Here is a 20112-nt window from a genome sequence, read left to right on the forward strand (position 1 = left end):
AAATGTTCTTTATATTTCATAGATGCATGTTTACATCTACCTCTAGCAAGAAAATGAGAGCAAATAAATTAAGGGAAAGAAGAAGGAGAGTGAAATCTGGTAATGAAAAGGAAGAAAATCATGACCATCAACACAGAAGTACTAGAGATGGGCAGGAGAAGTTATGTAGTGCATGGTTCCGTGGTATCTCTCCCCTTTTAGTAGAGTCTTTGCTATTTAATAGGTTAAGCTTATTAAGCATTGAGTAGAAGCATTGTAAAGAGTATCTCTCTATCACTACATAATTTCATGACATCTCATGAATGTTAATATCTTTGAGATAACTTCATAATTGTTGAATTCGCTTTGGAATCAGCAAGTTGACTCAAAAAATATAAAGAACTAATAGAGAAACACGCAAACATTCAGACACAGACAAGCACAGAAAAGCATGAACATATGTCATGCTATGGGTTCTACAATCTTAGGGAACCAGGATGAAAATGTATGGTGTGGAATAAATTAAAATGTGGAAGTGCTGGTGCAAACATGCTACCATTATGTTAACTTTTTACAATTAGAAATTTGCTTGAAAATGAATGACAATGACAGTACAGCAAGTGCTTGGGTTATTTTCTTTGTCTTTTTTTCTTCCCCCTCCTCCTATGAAAACAAGACTTAATGTTGGATACATGATAATAGGATGTTTCAGAGAGAAGACCTGAAATAGAAGATTTGCCCTTATCTGTCACAGAAACACACAAAAGAAATGTAACTCTAGAGAATCGATTGGATTGAGCTCATAGATAGTGTTTTAAGGTCTAATAGCAGGGGGCTGCAAGAGACCAACATGACAGAAAAGGCAGGAGAATGAAATACTATATGATCAGATAAGAGAGACAGGTAAGATTGTGATTACGGGTGATTTTAGCCTCCCTGATAATTACAGAGAAATCTTTGAGATACTGGCTGATGGCATGTTGAATGACTGACATAACAAATGATTATTTCCTGAAGCAATATGTCAATTATTCTGCTTGCAATAATTTATTTCTAGATCTAGTGTTATTCAGTATCCAAGATACTAGTATGCATATATGAAACTCCATGTCCATTTGACTTAATGCTGAAAATATAAAACATAAAAAAATATGAGGGCATAAAATATAAAACATAAAATGATAATAAATATAAAATATAGGTTATTTCCTGAACATTGGTAAGAGACTTTCAGCAGACCTTGAATGATGAACTGAAAAAATTAAAAGGGAAGTTTGTTTCTGCATTATTTTTCTCCTGGAAAGTGAAGAGCTTCCAATACCTTCTAATGCTTCATATTATGCTTTCAGTTTCAACATGGGAAATGTTCATAGTGTTGATTTCAAAGTGTCTGTTTCCCTCTATTCCCTGTATTTCCCTGTATTCAAAGTTTCTGGAGCCTCTGATGCTCTACATTTTCATTTTCTTTCTAAAGATTCCCTCATTTCACTGAAAATGAACCAGGACACCAGAAATCCAGCATCTCATTTTTCCTTCAGGCCTATGAGCTAACATCATGCCTTCATTCATATTTCTGGCCTGCAGGTCTTAGCGTTTAACTATTTATAAACATTTAAAGACCTGAGAGAATGATGGAGTCCATGCAGCTGCTCAGCTCCAAGTGAAACTAAGGGTGCCCCAGGTCTCACTGCTAGACATAAGTCAGGCAGTAGATCGGAGGAGATACACAAAGTCAGATGTAGTGCTTGTGAGAAAGGTGAGCTGTTCCACACGATGGCAAAGGCTAAAGATATGTCTAACCTATAAGTGGAGGCTATTCATCTCTAGGTAGAGATCTCAAAAAAAAACCTAAAGGTATCATGACTTTACCTGAAGGAGAGTAGAAATACCCTTCTCTTCTCCTTTTCAAAGACTTTCCCATGATTCTGCTATAGTTTAGAAAGCCTAGAGGCTTTTTGGATAAGTCATTATCCTTCTCAGAGAGTAGGAGGCAAGATGAGTACTACAGTGTCTTATATTTGGGGACTGTTTAGGCAGAAGTTACAAAATGTGGCCTGCTTTTCCTCCAGTATCCTTATACAGTGAATAAATATGTCTCTCCTCAGAACAGAACTGAACAGGATACCTCACAGGATATAAACAGCTAATTAAGAAGGGCAGCAGGTGGAACAGGATGTTCTGTTTCAATTCTGAAACTGTGTACTACCTACAATGCATCTATTCACTCCTAAATTTTAATGGAATGCAGAACATCTTACTTATGTCTAAAATGAGATTTAAGCACGACATAAGAGTACCAACAATCTGCAAACAATCCCATGCATCCACTTCCCAGGACTGCCTAATTGGAAAAGTATCTACATTTAATGCATGGATCCTCCTCTGTCCTTTGAGTTCTCTGGGAAGTTCTCTTGAGTGGCTGGAGAGCTATTGAAAGGCAATGTTGGACGAGCGATAATAGCCTGTCCCCCACCCCTCTGAGGAGGCTTAAGAGACTTACTGCATGATACCTACGTATCGTACCATGTAGCAGCTCAGTGAGGCAGGTGCTTAGCCCAGAAATGAGAGTTGTATTCTAGACATTACCTCACCTAACATAATTACCTCATAGTCCACACGTATCATGGAAAACTGCACTAGGCACGAACTGCAGGGGTATTTTCAAGACATTTTCTTTCTGTCCGGTGTCAGAAGAGTAGGCATTCCAGCCTTGGCTATCCTGTGCTATTTGATCCTTTAGAAAACATACATTGATGAAAATTGTTACTGCATTTTGAGACATAATCACATACTCTTCCAGTCATTTGAAGTCAAAATGTGATACAAAACATGCACGCACTCCTGCTGTATTATGGTGCAAAATATTTCCCATCTTTAATTGATCCACAGCTATGATTCTAGCAGTAAGCTTCTTTGAAAGGATTCATTCAAAACCTGTAGCATACGGTGCACATCATTTTAATTTTCAAGGAACTGTAGGTGTAGTTTCACTTCACAGAATCTCACTTAACACAAAGCAGCTGGAATTGGAGGTGAGATGAAACAATGGATGCTTGATGTACGTAACCATTCTTTTTAAAAAGGGAACTTTATCAAATTGGGGTAACAGTTACTGCACTGGTGATTCCCTAAGGGTTTTATTGCCTCTGCTGACTATTTTAATATATGCGAATCATAAATCTATAAAAAATCTGAACATCACTAATCCCTAAAGACAGAGTTTGAAACAAATTCAAAAGCAGTTATTATACGTGTGCATATATAGTATGTATAAATATGTGTTGTTGGATGAGAAATCTACAGAATACTGAACTGGGTATTTTTGTTTGTTCTCTGCCCTTCCCATCTCTACCATAATTAGAAAATTATATGAGATGGTTCTAAAGTGTAATACTAATAATTAAGAACAGAATGCATGGGGTGATGTACATTATCTTCCTATCTTGTGCATTATGACATACAGTTTGATACTTGAGTTCCCTTAGAGCCTGTGCATGCTGAAAATAATTGTTTCCAGAAGACAGACAAGAAATTGGAAGAAGATAACTCTTCCCTTACTGTTGAGGTGGAGTTTTCCCATATCACCAAAGTAATATTACAAAATATTACATGCTATTAAGATTAATTTAAGGAAAATTCCTCTTCATATACGTATTTTTATTTCTGTACAATGATCATATGCATCTGTGTGTGTATGTGCACGTGTATCTGTATATATATCTTTATACCTATCTGCATATCTGTGTACTTTGATTCTTAAGACACAGAAACTTTTATATACTCCTTTTTTTGTCTTCAGTTTCTCATCTTACACATGTAAGAGTAGGAAAAATATAACCATCAATAAACTGGGCAAAACATTAAGAGGAATATGTTAAGAATTGCTCAGAAGTGAAGCTGTGGATCATAGATAATAAAGTCCAAGGGGTGAGCAACAGTATGATAATAATCAGTCAAAAGATACAATTAAATAGTTTGAGTCTGGAACAATCATACTTTAACAATAGGAACTGACACAAAGTAAATAAAATAATTTTCTCCTTAAATTTATGTCCATCTGAAGATAAATATGCTTATAATTTTAACGAATCATGACAAATTATATGAACCGATGCAAACCACATAAATTCCTGTTTCTTAGATTAGAGCCTCATTTCCTATTTTTGCTTTACCTTTGTTTTGTTCTCAATTTTTCAACTCTAAACATTTATTTGTTTACATATATGTTGTATCTCAGCAGGGCTACTAAGGACACAGAAAGTTGATATTGCTCAGCTGTTTGCAATATACTTAAATTCTTGTGAAAGGGGGATTATTTACCATGATTTCACTGGTAAACATTTTTTCCAGATAGTATACTGTACATTGCTTTGACTAATCCTGTTTCAAATAATCTTTGTGACAATCCCTGTGATAGTCCTTGTGACATGTTACTGACTCATCAAGGGAAATATTTTCTCTTACTCAATCTAAACTGAATTGAAAAAAAAAACCGACATGTGGAGTTCATGTTTCCATATGCTTTGATTATTTTACATCACTAGGAAACATTTTGTTTTAACAATATAAGAATACCACATCTGATTTTCCCATTATAATATACATGATCTTCATCCTCAATAAATCTTTTTTCAGTATGACATCCTCATTCATTTACTTATTTCTTTGTTTTAATCAGAGAATCATAGAATGTCCCAAGTTGGAAGGAACCCATAAGGATCATCAAGTCCAACTCCTGGCTCCACACAGGGCCACCCAAAATCAGACCATATGTCTGAGAGCGTTGTCCAGATGCTTTTTGAACTCTGGCAAGCTCAGTATTGCGACCACTTCCCTGGGGAGGCTGTTCTAGTGCCTGACCACCCTCTAGCTGAGGAACCTTATTCTTTTATCCAACCTAAACCTCTTCTGTTGTGGCTTTATGCCATTCCTTTGGGTTCTATTGCTGATCATCAGAGACAAGAGATCAGCACAGCCTCTCCACTGCCCCTTGTGAGGAAGCTGTAGGCCACGATGATGTCTTCCCTCAGCCTCCTCTTCTCTAGACTGGACAACCCAAGGGACTTCAGCCACTCCTCATATGTCTTCTCCTCTGGAACCTAATTCTGTGGGTTTCTTTTCCCCTTTAAATTATGCTCTTCACAGTCTCTCTTGGGATACATGTAAATTAAGAGCAATGAACGCCAGTTGATCTAAAACTCAATTGAAAGACACTAATCTGCACAATAAAATGCATTTTTCCCCCAAGGCCCTGCTTCTCCATAAGGCAAAAGACTCCATCAGGGGGTTTTATTTTGCCCAGAAAGCTAACAAGTTTATCCCTGTTGACATTTACAAGAAAAAAAATCTAAAATAAAAGAACTTCCAGGTGAACTGTCCCCCACCATTGTGATTCTAGTATTAATATAAAATTCACAAAAAGAATTTCACCAGTCTTTGGATCACAGCAGTAAAGCTGTCTATATAGAATATAGGATATAGATGTCTAAGCTGAAATCTATTTTGCCTTCCAAAGATAGATGTAATATTGTTCCTCTTATTAATTGAACACAGTAAATTATTTAAGTTCCACATTCCCTAAGGTTGCTGAGTGGTCAGCAGCACCCTCTAGTTGTTTAATAACTTTTTAAATTAAATTCCAACAATGTTTATCGTCATTAAATTATTGTATAGTACTTGGTCAAAAGCCCAAATACCAACTTTTGTCAGCAACAGCTCAAAATTATGTACCTCATAAAGGGCAATGCTGACGATCTTAACTTTAGATCTCAGTGACATTTCCTTTTCTAAATGAAGACCTTGGATGGTCTCCCCAGAGCTGATCAAATACATCACGTAAATCTGCAGCTTTTTGGCACTTACCACCAAAGTATCCAGCTGTTTCTGTAGAGAAAATAACAAAAAAAGAAGAAGGAAGACGGTTTTTTAATCTCATGTCTTATCATGTCTCACAGTAGATCATCATTTGTACAGCCACTGTCTGATGAATGGTTTCTAGACAGGAAAAACATACATTCCAACTTTCTGTCTTCTCAGAAATCTAAGGAAATTATTATACTGCTACTGTCTAGAATGCTGTTATCTTTCTATCTCTGCCCGAAGAAATTAATGCTAGGAAACATTCTTGTTTAGTTCCCTCTAAAAAGACACATCAGATGTAGAAATAGTTCCATATCCTGCGTTTTGATTTTGTTAATGAACATCTTCATGATGACCAACACCTGCATATTCACAGAAGCAGTAGTGTAGATTCTCAGTGTTCAGATGAATGCAGAGCAGACCACCAATAATCACTTTCTGTCTCCATGGCTCCAGGACAGAGTCTTAGGAACCCATCATAATCTGTTAGTTCTCCATCTCATCCTTTGAAAATCCAAATTATAGGAATTCTACTGCCACTCTTTTAAGTATTCCAGTGCTTATAACTCTTATCATTGAACAGATGTTTTCCTATTATTTGACCTAGATCTCATTTACTGCATTTAAAACTGACAATTCTTTCCAATATGTGGACTATTCTGTCACGTGTTTCTTTGTGGAGCCTTTAAAATATTTGACGTTCATTTGGATGTCTCTGTATGTATTTTCCTTAAATAGACTCAGTCATGCTGATTTTTGTAGACTTGTAGGTCAAGATTTCTACTCCTTAAATTATATTTGATTCTCTCTTCTGGATCCTATACAACTAGGTTAGATTTTTTTTTTTTTTTTTAGCATAGTTCTTAAAACTGAATGTGCAAACCATTGTGACATTAAGACAGTTGTTCCATTGAAAGATTATTTCATATGGTTTAATTATTATACATCTGTTTATGAATTTGGTGTGAAGTTATTTTGTGTATGCGTGTGCAACAGTGTACCATTTTACTACTGTGATCTATCATATTCTTCAGATTCCTTTTTGGTGTGCTGCTATCTACCCAACCTTTTTCGACTTTGTATTTGTGCATATGGTGTCAAAATCTAAATGTGCTTGTGAAATATATGTAGTGGGAATTCAAAACACTGGAAGAAGAGAAAATAAAACAAAGTGATTTCTGTGCCATCATATACTCTGAGGAGTAAAAGTAGACAAATACAGTGACCAAACCTCATGTGAATAACGGATACATTAGCATCTTTATTAGTCTTACATAATTTTCCATTTCCATAAGCAGAGGAATTTTCTACCTTTTTTTCTTATTATTTATCTGACTGATTTAACTAACTTTCCATATGTTCTTTTTCTCCAAGATTTTTGAAAATATCAAACATACACTCCAAGTCAGAACAGACGTAATAAATGTCATGACTGTAGATTACTGCTCTTTTCAGTGAATATTTGCTTTCTACCTTCTTTGCTTTAAAAAAAAAAAAAAAAAAAAAAAAAGTTTTCTTACCTAAAATAAATGTTTAAAAAGTAGGGCTTCATATAACTATACAATGGGAATGAATCCAGAGTTCTCTCAGGGAAGTTCATCAGTCTTAAACTTATAAAAATACATTTTAAAGCAGATGTGTATCTTCTTTATATTCCAAGAACCTTCAAAAAGCTGCTGGCAGCACTTCCATCTATATCAGAATAAATTTACTAAACTCTTAATTACTGTAATCCTGAGAATTCCAATTTTCTCTCCCCCATGCTTGCTTTCTAAACTGGGAAATCATAATTCAAATGAATTTTATGAGGTTTAGAGGTCAATGTCAGTCTTCAAATTTGAAATGGCTTAAACGTCACAACATGCTAATGATAAAGCTTCTGATTTTTTCTAGACTTAATTCTTATTTTTTGAATATGTAGAGCTGCCAGTATTGCTTACTGAAAAATAAGTATTACAGTTTTCTATTTTACTTCTGATTTCTAATCCTCAGGCTTCATTTTTTCAGAAGTTTGTTTCAGACTGAATCTGAGTTTCTTATGTGTATTTTGTAAATCTGTTGGTTTTTTTTTTTTCCATTTCTATTCATCAGAAAAAGCGGTGTTGTCAGTTCTAGCTATACCTATTAATTCGTCTCCCAGTTCTTGATTTGCTTTATAAAAAACTGAGGACTGGAAAGTTAAATATGTCAAAAGTCTTCCCTGCAATAAAATGACTAGATTTTATAACCTGAGATTACTGAGAATATCTCAGAAGAAACCAAGATTCTCATGTGATTAGGTAAACAAAGAGAAACTCATTTCTTTTAATTTTGTTTTATTTTTCTCTTCTTTCAGAGTGGATATTGATGGTGTTAAAAGATTAGTAGTTAAAGATGAACCATTAAAGCTTATGTGGTCCAAAGAAGGGCAACAAGGCTTCTGAAGGGCTTGCAGAATATGCCTTATGAGGAGAAACTAAAGGAACTGGGGCTGTTTAGTCTGGGGAAGAGGAGGCTGAGGGGAGACCTCACTTCTCTCTTCAAATGCCTGAAAGGTGATTGCAGTGAGAGCGGGTTGGTCTCTTCTCACTGGTGACAGGTGACAGGACGAGGGGAAACGGCCTCAAGTTGCACCAGAGGAGGTTTAGGTTGGATATCAGGAAGAACTTCATTACAGAAAGGGATGTTAAGCACTGGAACAGGCTCCCCAGGGAGGTGGTTGAGTCACCATCCCTGAATGTGTTTAAAAGCCGTTTGGACATGGTTCTCAGGGACATGATTTAGTGGTGGGTTGTTAGAGTTAGAGCAGTATGGTTAGGTTGCAGTTGAACTTGATGATCTTGAAGATCTTTTCCAACCTGAGCAATTCTATGATTCTATGATTCTATGATTCTATGATTCTATGATTCAGATAGAACAAATGGCCATACACATATTAATATGTTTAAAAAATTTTATTTGAAGGGCCTCTGGTCAGTCTTTCCATGTAGTTTAATTATGCATAGTATTAGGGAATACAGTATGAAATGTTTTTTTCTGGCTGCTAAACTATAATGGCTGAAACGGTTATAGCACAGGTTTCTTCTCAGAAAATATTGTTCTTGACTTTGATAAATGTAACCTTGAAAATAGCACATTATTGACTAAACAAAAACATGAACAAGAGTTTCAGAGCTAACTAATATCATTTTTCAAATGGCACAGTAAAAACTGCTTTGATTAAGGGAGAAATTTGCCCCCTGCAGATCTGAAGTCATGCACACCACTTGAGTGTCATTTAAGTACTCCAAATGGAAGTTAAGTGGTGAATTCCACTCCAAGTACAATTTTAAATGTTCTTCATTATGTAAAAGCTCTACTTCTTAAAACTTTGATTTTCAAAAGCATTAGTGGTATTCAGAGTAGTGAGTTTTTCATTGTGTCTAAATATGGTTTTTGTGCCTTTATCTACAATAGATTTTGATAATAAAGAAAATAATTCAGCTCCAAGAAATGGTGATATGATTGTAATAGACTTGGTTCAGTAGAGCTCCTAGTGTTAATTAAGAAACTTTCATCTCTGAAGTGAAGTTAAAATAAATTTTTATTAGCCAAGGTGTCTTAGGTCAGTAATAAGTAGGTTTCTCTTTGAACATTATATCTAATCAATCCAGAGAGAATTAAAAAAATTATATTTTATCAGAAACATGCAGCAGCAAGGATCAACAAGGGGGATGGTGTGTGCCTTTAGTATTAATTACAAAACTGATTTAGGAAATAATCAGTCCTTTCTTAATCAGAGCAGGTATATAATGTGACAAAGAAATTATTTGTCAAGCCACAAGGGCAAATATCCTAGGCAAGAGATTTGGGGGATAAGATTCTGAATTATAAAGCAATCATATTTAGGACATTCTTTGCATTTGAGGTTGTATTTCTTTTTGTATTCTATTCCAAATACCACTAATTAATTTAGAAGGGAAACACTAAATGCTATAAACCATAAGAGATATGAAATATATAACTTCGGTTTTCAGAGTTCCAGCTATATTCTCAGAACATGTAATTATATTTTTTTCAGTCTTAATTTGTGAATGCATTTTCTTTAATTTGAGATGCAGAATAGATTTACTCTTCCAAATTGTTCTTCCAGTACAACCAAACTACCCTATTGAAATCTGAGACATCTAAATATTTCCATTAAAAATCAGCAAAAACAACAACAACAACAACAAAAAATCACTGAGTAAAATAAATTGGAATTAATGCATTTTCTCACAATCATTTTAATTATTTTCATTTCGGTAGATTTTGTTGATATACACTGAAGAAAACATATTTGTAAAAAAGTAATAATGATGGATAGTACTAAACTCTCTTCTTAGATAAGACATTACCATTTCCAGATTTGGTAAATTCCTTCAAACTTTTCTTTCCAACATATATTTCAGACAAAATGTATAATAGAAAATAAGTCTCATTTTGACTCAGTTTTTGGGAAGAAGTAAGCAGCAAATAGACAACATCCTTATAGTACAATTACAATGAGACCTGAGCAACAAAGTGCTTGTTCTATTGTCCATTGCCTATGTTCTAATATTTGGCTAGTAATTTTTTGTTCCTTTAAATTTCTTAGAAAAAAAAATCAGAATTTTCAGGAGCTTTACCTCTTTTTCCTACATATTTTCAAGTAATTCTCTGAATTTTTTGATGCTTTTCAGATAATGTTTCTTGAGTGCATCACAAATTCTGTGCGTAAGCGTGACTGGTGGGTTCCAAGCACGAATTCACCTCTTTTAATTTTAGACTAATCTAACAAACTTGTAACTGCCCACATCTTTTAGAATTTGTGTGCCATTGATAATGTGAATGAACTGCAGCTTATCTCACTTTCTCTGACATGAAATAGCTGTGTGAACAATCTTTTGATGACAATAAAACCCAGACACCGGTAGCTGCAACACACACATAGAAAGAGAGTCTTTGTTGTGAGGAACTGTCAGTATGCATAGGCCTGGTAGATGAAATGCAAGAGGGGAGGTAAAACTTGTGGTGAAAAAAAAAGGTTGAAGAAAATCATAGATTCAGTTTCATTCAAAGCCCTCAGTCCTAGTATATAGTTGATAATTATTCCTTGTCTCTGTGGCAATGGCCACTAAGCACTGCCTGTAATTGTTATTACTACTTAGATTATAAGATTCTGGCAGCAGGTAAGGCATTTTGCTCAATGTCTGTCCCTGGAGGCCTTCAAGGCCAGGTAGGAAGGGGCCCTTGGGACCATGATCTGGTGGGTGGCAAATAGCACATGGCTGGGGGTTGGAGCTCAATGATCCTTAATGTCTCTTTTGACCTAAGATATTCTATGATTCTATGATTCTATTGTATGGTTCTACAAACAAAATTACAACTACTATGAGTCCAGAGCTTCAGTACCCTAGGGAAAGTTTTGTGGTGGATAAAATCACTCTGCCCCCTCAATCTGTATGCAAAACAGAAATTTGTTCGAGTCATCAAGCAGGAAAAAGGATGTCAACAGATGAGGACTATATAAAATCCAGTATCAATTGCTCAATTCTATTTTTCCTAGGAATTGTGAAATTAAAGAAATGATCTTCATCTTCCACTTCAGTTCTTTACCTCCCTTGCTAACATAGCACAATGTTGGTTTCTATTGCAAAAACAGCTCCAGGGGCATTAGTTTGTCTGAGATCTTTAAAGTGGCTTTTAAATACCTCCTCATAGAAGAAAAAGGAGGGTACGGTATTCCTCTCCTATGAAAAAGACACCTTTTACTTTATTATTTTGGGGGCAGAGAAGAGTTCAGCAATGTTCAACAATTTTGCCTTTTTCTGGTTTCTGTTTCCTTTAATTAAATACATAACTTTTTCAAAAACTTTTTCTCTCATTTACACTTTTTTCTCTATCATAGACATCTCTCTGTCTGAGATGCTCCCATCTCATCTGTCGCAAGCATTTCCTGGATTTCTTATACCCATCTCCAAGTGTCAGTGACACAATGCCAATGTGAATTGGCATCCAGGCAATTTTCACAGCTAAGCCAAAATCTGAACAGCAAAATACAGCTCTTCTTTATGCAGAAACTCCCAGTGTCAGCTCTCACTATGTTCAGACATAGAGTCCGTGGAAAGGAGGGCTGATTCTGAATGCTAGCAATAACCTCTGACAGGTTTACCTGATGTTAACAGAGTACATTTCCATTATTCAAAATATACTCACTTTTTCCCCTGAAGACCTTCATTCACCAGAATGTCTCTAGGCTATTTTTCTCAAGGTTTGAAAAATGGCTCAGTGTGATTTTTTGATGCAAGTTAATACTGTGATAAGCAGAGTAAAGTCTCCGTGAATAGCAAATCATTAATTTACTTAGGAAAATAAGACTTCAGTGATGAATAAACACTATAAAGATTCTACAGTTTAAAACAATTTCACTAGCAGTTAATATGTGGACTTCCAGAAAGAAAAGTAAAGCATGTTACTAACCCAGTAACTATTTTAAGCAGTTGATCAGCAAATATGCTTTAGAATGGAGGGTGCTTGACAAAGTGGTTTGAGATTAGTCTTCACTAAAATGGATGATCTTTATTTTAAACATATTATACATCAAAATTATTGGAGTAGATAACTGGGAGGTGTAGCTAAGAAGAGTGGAGTAGGATCAAAGCAAAATAAATAACTTTGAATTGTCATTGTAACGTAGGCAATATCATGAGTCAGGACTCAGTTTCATATATATCAATAAACTGAGAAAATCCTGCTGATGGAAATGATCATAGTGAAATTATTTGAGTTGTCCCGACATTTCTTGTCTGGACTTTTTCCCCCCAAGCCTGTTGCTTCTTTTAGACAAGAAGCAAGGAAAAGGTGACTTTCACCCTATTTCTAGCATTGTCTTATTTATGCTTATTATGCGAAGTCATTTTCCCAAATCTACTAATCCTCTTCTAAATTCTGTCTTAGTTGAGTTATTTTTAAAAGATTATTTTAACAAGTAAAGAGTTAAATGTTGCTGATACAGCTGCTGGGAGGTCCTAAATTCACTGAAAGCACAGTTGCCAGGTTATCTATTATTATATCCACAGTCTCTAAGGAAGAAAATTTAAGATTTCCTTCCGTAAAGCACAGTGATTCCTCAATTTTACTCTCAGTCCCAATGGTACTTCTGGTGGTTAGCCCTACTTCTATAATCAAATTCATCCTGGATTTATGGACCTAGTTGTAAGTACGCTGATATTATTTGGACTCCTGTCCCAGAATGGGTGACAAGGCTGAGAATGGAACTTAAGGAGCATTGCTTTCACTGTCTCGGTGCAAGCTTGCCCAAATAATGGAATAACAGCTATGTAGAAAAAAATATATATATACTATCTTCTGGTAGCTAGGAGTGATGTTAGTCTTGTGTATTGAGTGGAATTAGATTTTGTTATTCTTCTAGCAGTTCTAACATTAGAAATTCAAAACTAATAGTACATGCAGATCAGGAGAGTGACATTTCCAAGGTATTTATTAAATAGAATGTGAAAATCAGCACTATTTATCCTGGTCTTTCTTCAAATCAAGTTATTCTGGAAAAATCAAGTTTCTGTGCCTAGCTATTTGAAGTCAAAACATACATGTCCAGACAAATATAAATCCTAAAGGGTTTTCTTTTGTGCAGAACCAGTGATAGGAAGTTGTGAGGGAAGATTAAGATTGTTAGTATGGTATGATATGTGATAACTCTGCTCCTCTGCACAAGGGTTCAGCCTGAGTGGTCTCCCTGGGGACACCACCACCCCCTGGAAATCAAGAATGATGCTGAATCCATCAACTTTATGGTTCTGGTAGTTAACTAGAGAATCAGACTCCATGTAAGTGTTAATACACTGCTCATAAAAGCAATAAATGTTTTGTACATATACAGCATTGCAGGACAATTGTGAGAGAACTCCTTCTTAAAAAACAGTTTGATTTATGAATGCAACAATACTCTGTGCTACATCTTCCCAGCAGCCTATGTTAAAGGATGAAAAGTTTAGTTCATCCTTCTCTAGAAAACAACAAATGAAAGGTGAATAACACTATCAACAAAGGCAAACTGACCTGCCCAGTGGGGACATTCCATCCTCCATTATGATAAGTATATAAAATCACAAATTTACTGCTGATCAAGGTTGTCCAGAGTAAGAGGACTACAGGAAAGCCCTATCTTGCTTGGGTTTATTTCCCACAGAGAAGCAAAGCCAAGGAAGCAAAGTTAACACTTCCATCTTTTTATGTTGTGTTTTTGTTTTTCTCCCTACAGTTCAAAAATACTTTAGAAAATAAAACTTAAATGAAAGCTTTAAGAGGAAAACTTAGTTTTCAGTGTTGGCTTTATTAACAAAGAGTTGATTCACAATTAATTAATTAGAGCAATAATTTTCTGCATTGGAAATCACTCAAATCTTATCCAGAGGGTCTCAAAGGAACAGGAACAGTGAAATGTCTTGGCCATGGTACAAACAAGAAAATCTATCCAGGAAAACTGTAATACATAACAGATTGTGTGAACCTTGTTTCTTGAATGAATCAGAGCCTTGACATCCTTTTGGAGATAACCTACTGGCTCTAAGATGGTGAATTTAGTCCTGCTCTTCACAGCTTAATGTCAACCTTACAAACAAGCTTCAGCAATTTAAAAAATAACACAGAAACCACTTGTACACATAGAATATGATCCAGAGTTCACTGAATTTAACAAAAAATCTCTCTGCCATTGACAATGAAAGATTTTTAAGAGATTTTCTGAAAATATTATTCTGGAACAGTGTGACAATAATTGGAAATGAATGCCTCCCTAGTCAATTTACTCTGACTACAACCAAAAAATATTGATGAAAGACAAAGAAATCAGTTGGGTGGGTGTGTGGGGGGGGATTAACTCTGCATTTTGCTCCTTTCACATTGTCCTCAACAAGGAAATTTTTGTACATGAGATTTTCCCACATCTACAGGGAATACGCTGAACCACAGAATGAGTTGGAAGGAACCTTAAACATCATCTAGTTCCACTCCCAGCCATGGGCTGGCTGCCCTCACCAGCTCAGGTTGCCCAGGGCCCCATCCGACCCGGCCTTGAGCACCTCCAGAGATGGAGCATCCACTGTTTCTTTAGCTATCTGTTCGGCACCTTACCACTCTCAGAGCAATGAATTTTCTCTTGGCATTTTAGTTTAATTATGTACAAATACAGCTAAACTTTTTGTGGTTGTCAGGCTTTGACTAGCAACTGACTCCCTAACTTGTCCTTTGAATCTTGGTTGTTGGTTAAGATGTAAAAGAAGTACAGAAATTTATTTTCTTTCCAGGACTTTTGTTATTTGTAGTCTTCCAAAACCAATAATTTCTACTGGTAAATGAAGCGACTTTGATATAAAACAATTTAATGATTAGATTAAGGAACCTTGGGGTATGACAGTCACTGAGACAAATCCCATTCAGCTGGGTCCTAGTCATGACAGGGTCCTTAAGATCAGATGGCACTTTGGTCTCCTACCTACTCCATGAGAATAAGTACACTGGGCTCACACATGTCATATGGACACATTGCTTGAGTTATCTCCAGAAATAGGGATGAATGATGGCAGCCCCCATTCCCCATTCCGCTTCTTGGGAGAAGAAGTATAAGAGCGTGGATTGGGAATGTGTTTAGCTTGATTTCAGTTCTCACTAGTCTGTTATCAATAGGCAATAAATTGCCTTAATTTCCCTATGGTGAATCTGATTTACTTGAAATGGTAATTGGTGATGGATCCCTCTGTCCTAATCTCGACCCTTGTGTCCTTTTGCACTGCATTTTCTCCCTTCTTCCTTTGAGCAGAGATATGAGAGTGACGTGGTGGATCTCAGCTGCCCATGAGGATGAAACCACCACAATACTACAAACTTAATCATGCTCATATCAAAAGAGACATAAAATTATGATAAATACATTACATTTAAAAGACTAGTTCTGATTTCTTGGCTTTAAAATGGAATTAATAGAGTGCAAATAGAGAATGAAATAGAGATCAGGATCACTCTTTAAGATTATTTCCAAGCTTCTTTGCCACTAGCAACGGTTTCTATTTAATCTTTACCCAATTTTTACTGGAATGTTAATTAGGTGAATTAAGATACTCAGAAGACAGGAAAGCATCCTGAAAAATATAACTGAAAGTACTTTCTGTTTTTCAGGTCATGTCTACAGCTTAAAAACAAGGTGTCGTTACCTTTTGTACAACACAAGTCACAGTTTATCTTGGTGTTGCACTACAGATAATTATAGTCAAATCATTAAAAGCAAAAGAGGAGAAATCTTACAGCCACAGATTTATAAGCAGCCAACGACTAATAAAATGAAAGTCAATTTGAAAGTAGTGTGTACAGGAGTGGGCAAAAAAGATGGTGAAGGAAAATAACCTGATTTTTCATTTGGATAACTGAGAGATGCTGTCAAACGTTTTCACCTCCGGGGCTTTTTTTGAATTAGCACTAGTTTGACAGTTGCTGCTGTGAGGTGCCTCAGGATTAAAAGTGTGGAGAATAGAGATGTCATTCTGACTCCAAGAGAAGATGACATTCAGTAGATTTGTATTGGATTGCGTCTTTATCATGGTAAAAAGTATGTCTCACTTGTTCTAGTAAGTGTCTTGCTTTTCATTTTCTGGACACCAAAAAATGCAGACTGACAGTCTGATTAGTCCTCATAACTTCCATTAATGATTACTCATTCAGTTACACCTTAAGGGACATTTATTCCTTAAGATCAGTGATACAGAGGACAAGACAACAATGCCATACAAATTATTCTCTTCTATTAGGTGTCCACATACAGAATTGTGTTATTCAACCAAAAAAATAATTTATCAGTCATCACTGAACATAAATGTTGTTTCCTATGAGAGTTCTACCTGAAATTGAAACATTTAGTAAACAGCACAGATAATTATATTGTCTACGTCTGTTTATTTCATGGGGAGTCAGTAAAAGAGAAAACATGTTTTGTAGCTTTTTTAGAAGCTTCTCATAGTGTTTCATGGAGGGAAAATAACAAAGAAATGTCCTTCCCTTTATTTTGGAAAGGTTAAAAGGAAAAATAATGGATTAACTGGAAGAGCATTCTCTACGTCTCAACTCCTCTTTAATAATGGTAACAATAATAACTCCATAAAAATAATGTTTGAAGAGATTTTCCAATTTGGAATCTTACATAAGTATACAACTGAAAAAAAATCAAGTCACAGGACACCATGTACAGCGTGTCTCAAACAAGCTTCTTAATGTGTGCAAAACTTTGCAGCTGAAAATGGGACCACCTAAAGCAATTAGTCCCTTGTGAAATCATAGCATTCCAAATTGTTCTGAGCTTTCTTTTTTCCTCTCAATTTTAATATTCCAATATTAATATGCATAAAATATTAGTAAACTAGGACTCTTTTAAATTAGGTGTTTTAATTAAGTGGCACCTACAAGGTCGGAAATAAAAAGAGTCTTTAAATATGATGAATATGCAGTTCAGAGGCAGAAATAGCAGCAGGATTTATATCTACTGCAGTATTACTCTTAAAACTTACACTTAGTAGCATGCTTTCCATAAGTGTTAGCAAATCACCATGGAAAAGTAATGGATTAAAAAAAAACTCACCAAATTTTATGGGAAATTAATACCTTTATTCTTTATCCAGCCCCACATTTCAGCTGAGATAATTATTTTCTATCATTATACTCTTACAAATGGAAACCATATTCCCTACTCAGGTTTCTCTTAGCCTGAATAAATGATACAAATAGTTTAGTCTCCTATGATAAAAATAATCTATTATTTTTTCCTAAACTATTGTATTTTCCCTGAATTTACTTTCTGATTTGTACTGAAAATGCACTTGCTGAATACTTACTGCACTTAATTTCATATTTGCCTTTCTCTTGATGGCCTTGTAGTGACTTCTTTTAGACATTTGGTGATCAATTTCTGAGCAAAAATCTTCTAGCTCAGTACGGGAATTTTTGTTACTTATCCCTGAATAATTGACCTATTTTTTCATTTTAATTTCTATTCCTTTCCTCCTTTAATCTAATCATTCCTCCAAGATATTTAGATTTTTTTTCTACAGTCCTACTCAGTTTTGCACCATCAGTAAACTTAATGACCACCTGATTTCAAGATCGTTAAAAAAGTTATCATCAGACTCTTATCCTAAGCAGTCTTTCCTGTTTTCTGTACCATATTCTCTTTATCTAGCACCTTAATTACTCTTAAAAACTTTAAAATAATCTTCATATTTTCTAGTTTTGACTTTAACAGCCCATATGGCCATTGGGTTCTTCACTTCAGTGGATTAGTTCTATTGCACTTTGTTACAAGAAGCAGAGGTCTTGCAAAGGGCAGGTCAAACTAGACTAGAAGAACATTGCTTTGGGAAGCCTGTTTTATTTTTCATCGCCTTATCTTGGGCCAGAGAAACCTGGCTAACTGAACTACATAAATTAGCAAAAGAAGAAAAAAATATTTTTTATGGTGATAGTTCCTCAATAACAGTTATAGCAGTTAAATTAGTGAGAGAACTTAATGAATTTATGTATTCCGGACTGCAGTTCAGATGTAGATAATGAACATGTAAAGTGGACTGTGATCAAATGAGAATGAAAAAACAAGATTGTTGTCCAAAGGGAGTAGCAGTTTTTTCTAGATTGTTTCTTTGCCATGATCTCCTGCTGTCAGTTTGAGAAGGCCTCCCAGAAAAGCATTTATACCATATTTTGATTGCTAGCAAGTCAAGCTGTCATGTTAAAATGTTTTTTTGTTTTGCTTTTTTTTTTTTTTCTCTCTCTCACAGAAATCTTATTTAATTTCTGCTAGGAATAAACTCAAACTGTAATCAGATATCCAAACATTTGTTAGTTAAGTTCTGAAATTTCAATACCGCAGTTGAACTTTTTGGCTAGGACTTGTCTCTAATTTCCATGTACAAATGCATGATTAAATAATCTAAAGAGACACAGAAAAAATATGGGTTTTTATGTCATTAAAGTGAAGTAATTCTTTATGGATTTGATTACCTATTATTTTCCTTCAAATGTCCCTCTTTTTCTTGTACAATGTTTTTCACATCTGTAGGAATGAAAACTGAGCTTATGCACTGAGGAGGTTAAGCACAGGCTGACAAGAAGCACGGATTTCTTTCCTCTCTACAGCTCGCCTCATCTTTGGAGAGCTTGCTTGAAAAATTGAAGGAATAACTTATTTCTCATGTTGATCTATTCACAACTCTCTCTCAGTGCACTGGAGTCCATTGTTTTTGTACGTCCACTGAACTTGAAATCACTGGTTCACTTACTTTAGACCAAAACTATTAGCAAATGTTCACCACATTTTGCCATAATTGACCCTAACAGTATTTGAAACTGTGTAAAAGAGTGAAAAGGCCCTTAATCCTATTATAGCAATGTGTCTTTTGGGCACACAGGTCTGCAAAGTTGCTGCAAAATCTGCAAGAGCATTAGGACAGAAGACTGAAGGTCTTCAGTCCTGAAGGCTGGATCGATGGGCCAAGGTACACCATATGAGTTTCAATAGGGCGAAGTGTCGAGTCCTGCACTTTGGTCATAACAACCCCAGGAAACCCTACAGGCTTGGGGAGGAGTGGCTGGAAAGCTGCCTGATGGAAAGGGACCTTGGTGTGCTAATGGACAGTCAGCTGAATATGAGGCAGCAGTGTGCCCAGGTAGCCAAGAAGGCCAAAGGCATCCTGGCTTGTATCAGGAACGGTGTGGTGAGCGGGACTAGGGAAGTCATCGTGCCCCTGTACTCGGCATTGGTGAGGCCCCACCTCGAGTACTGTGTTCAGTTTTGGGCGCCTCAGTGCAGAAAGGACATTGAGGTGCTGGAGCAGGTTCAAAGAAGGGCAACAAGGTTTGTGAAGGACTTGGAGAATATGCCTTATGAGGAGAAACTAAAGGAACTGGGGCTGTTTAGTCTGGGGAAGAGGAGGCTGAGGGGAGACCTCACTGCTCTCTTCAAATACCTGAAAGGTGATTGCAGTGAGAGCGGGTTGGTCTCTTCTCACTGGTGACAGGTGACAGGACAAGGGGAAACGGCCTCAAGTTGCACCAGAGGAGGTTTAGGTTGGATATCAGGAAGAACTTCATTACAGAAAGGGATGTTAAGCACTGGAACAGGCTCCCCAGGGAGGTGGTTGAGTCACCATCCCTGAATGTGTTTAAAAGCTGTTTGGACATGGTTCTCAGGGACATGATTTAGTGGTGGGTTGTTAGAGTTAGAGCAGTATGGTTAGG

This window comes from Numida meleagris, chromosome 1 (genome assembly GCF_002078875.1).
Source record: "Numida meleagris isolate 19003 breed g44 Domestic line chromosome 1, NumMel1.0, whole genome shotgun sequence".
Taxonomy (NCBI): Eukaryota; Metazoa; Chordata; class Aves; order Galliformes; family Numididae; genus Numida; species Numida meleagris.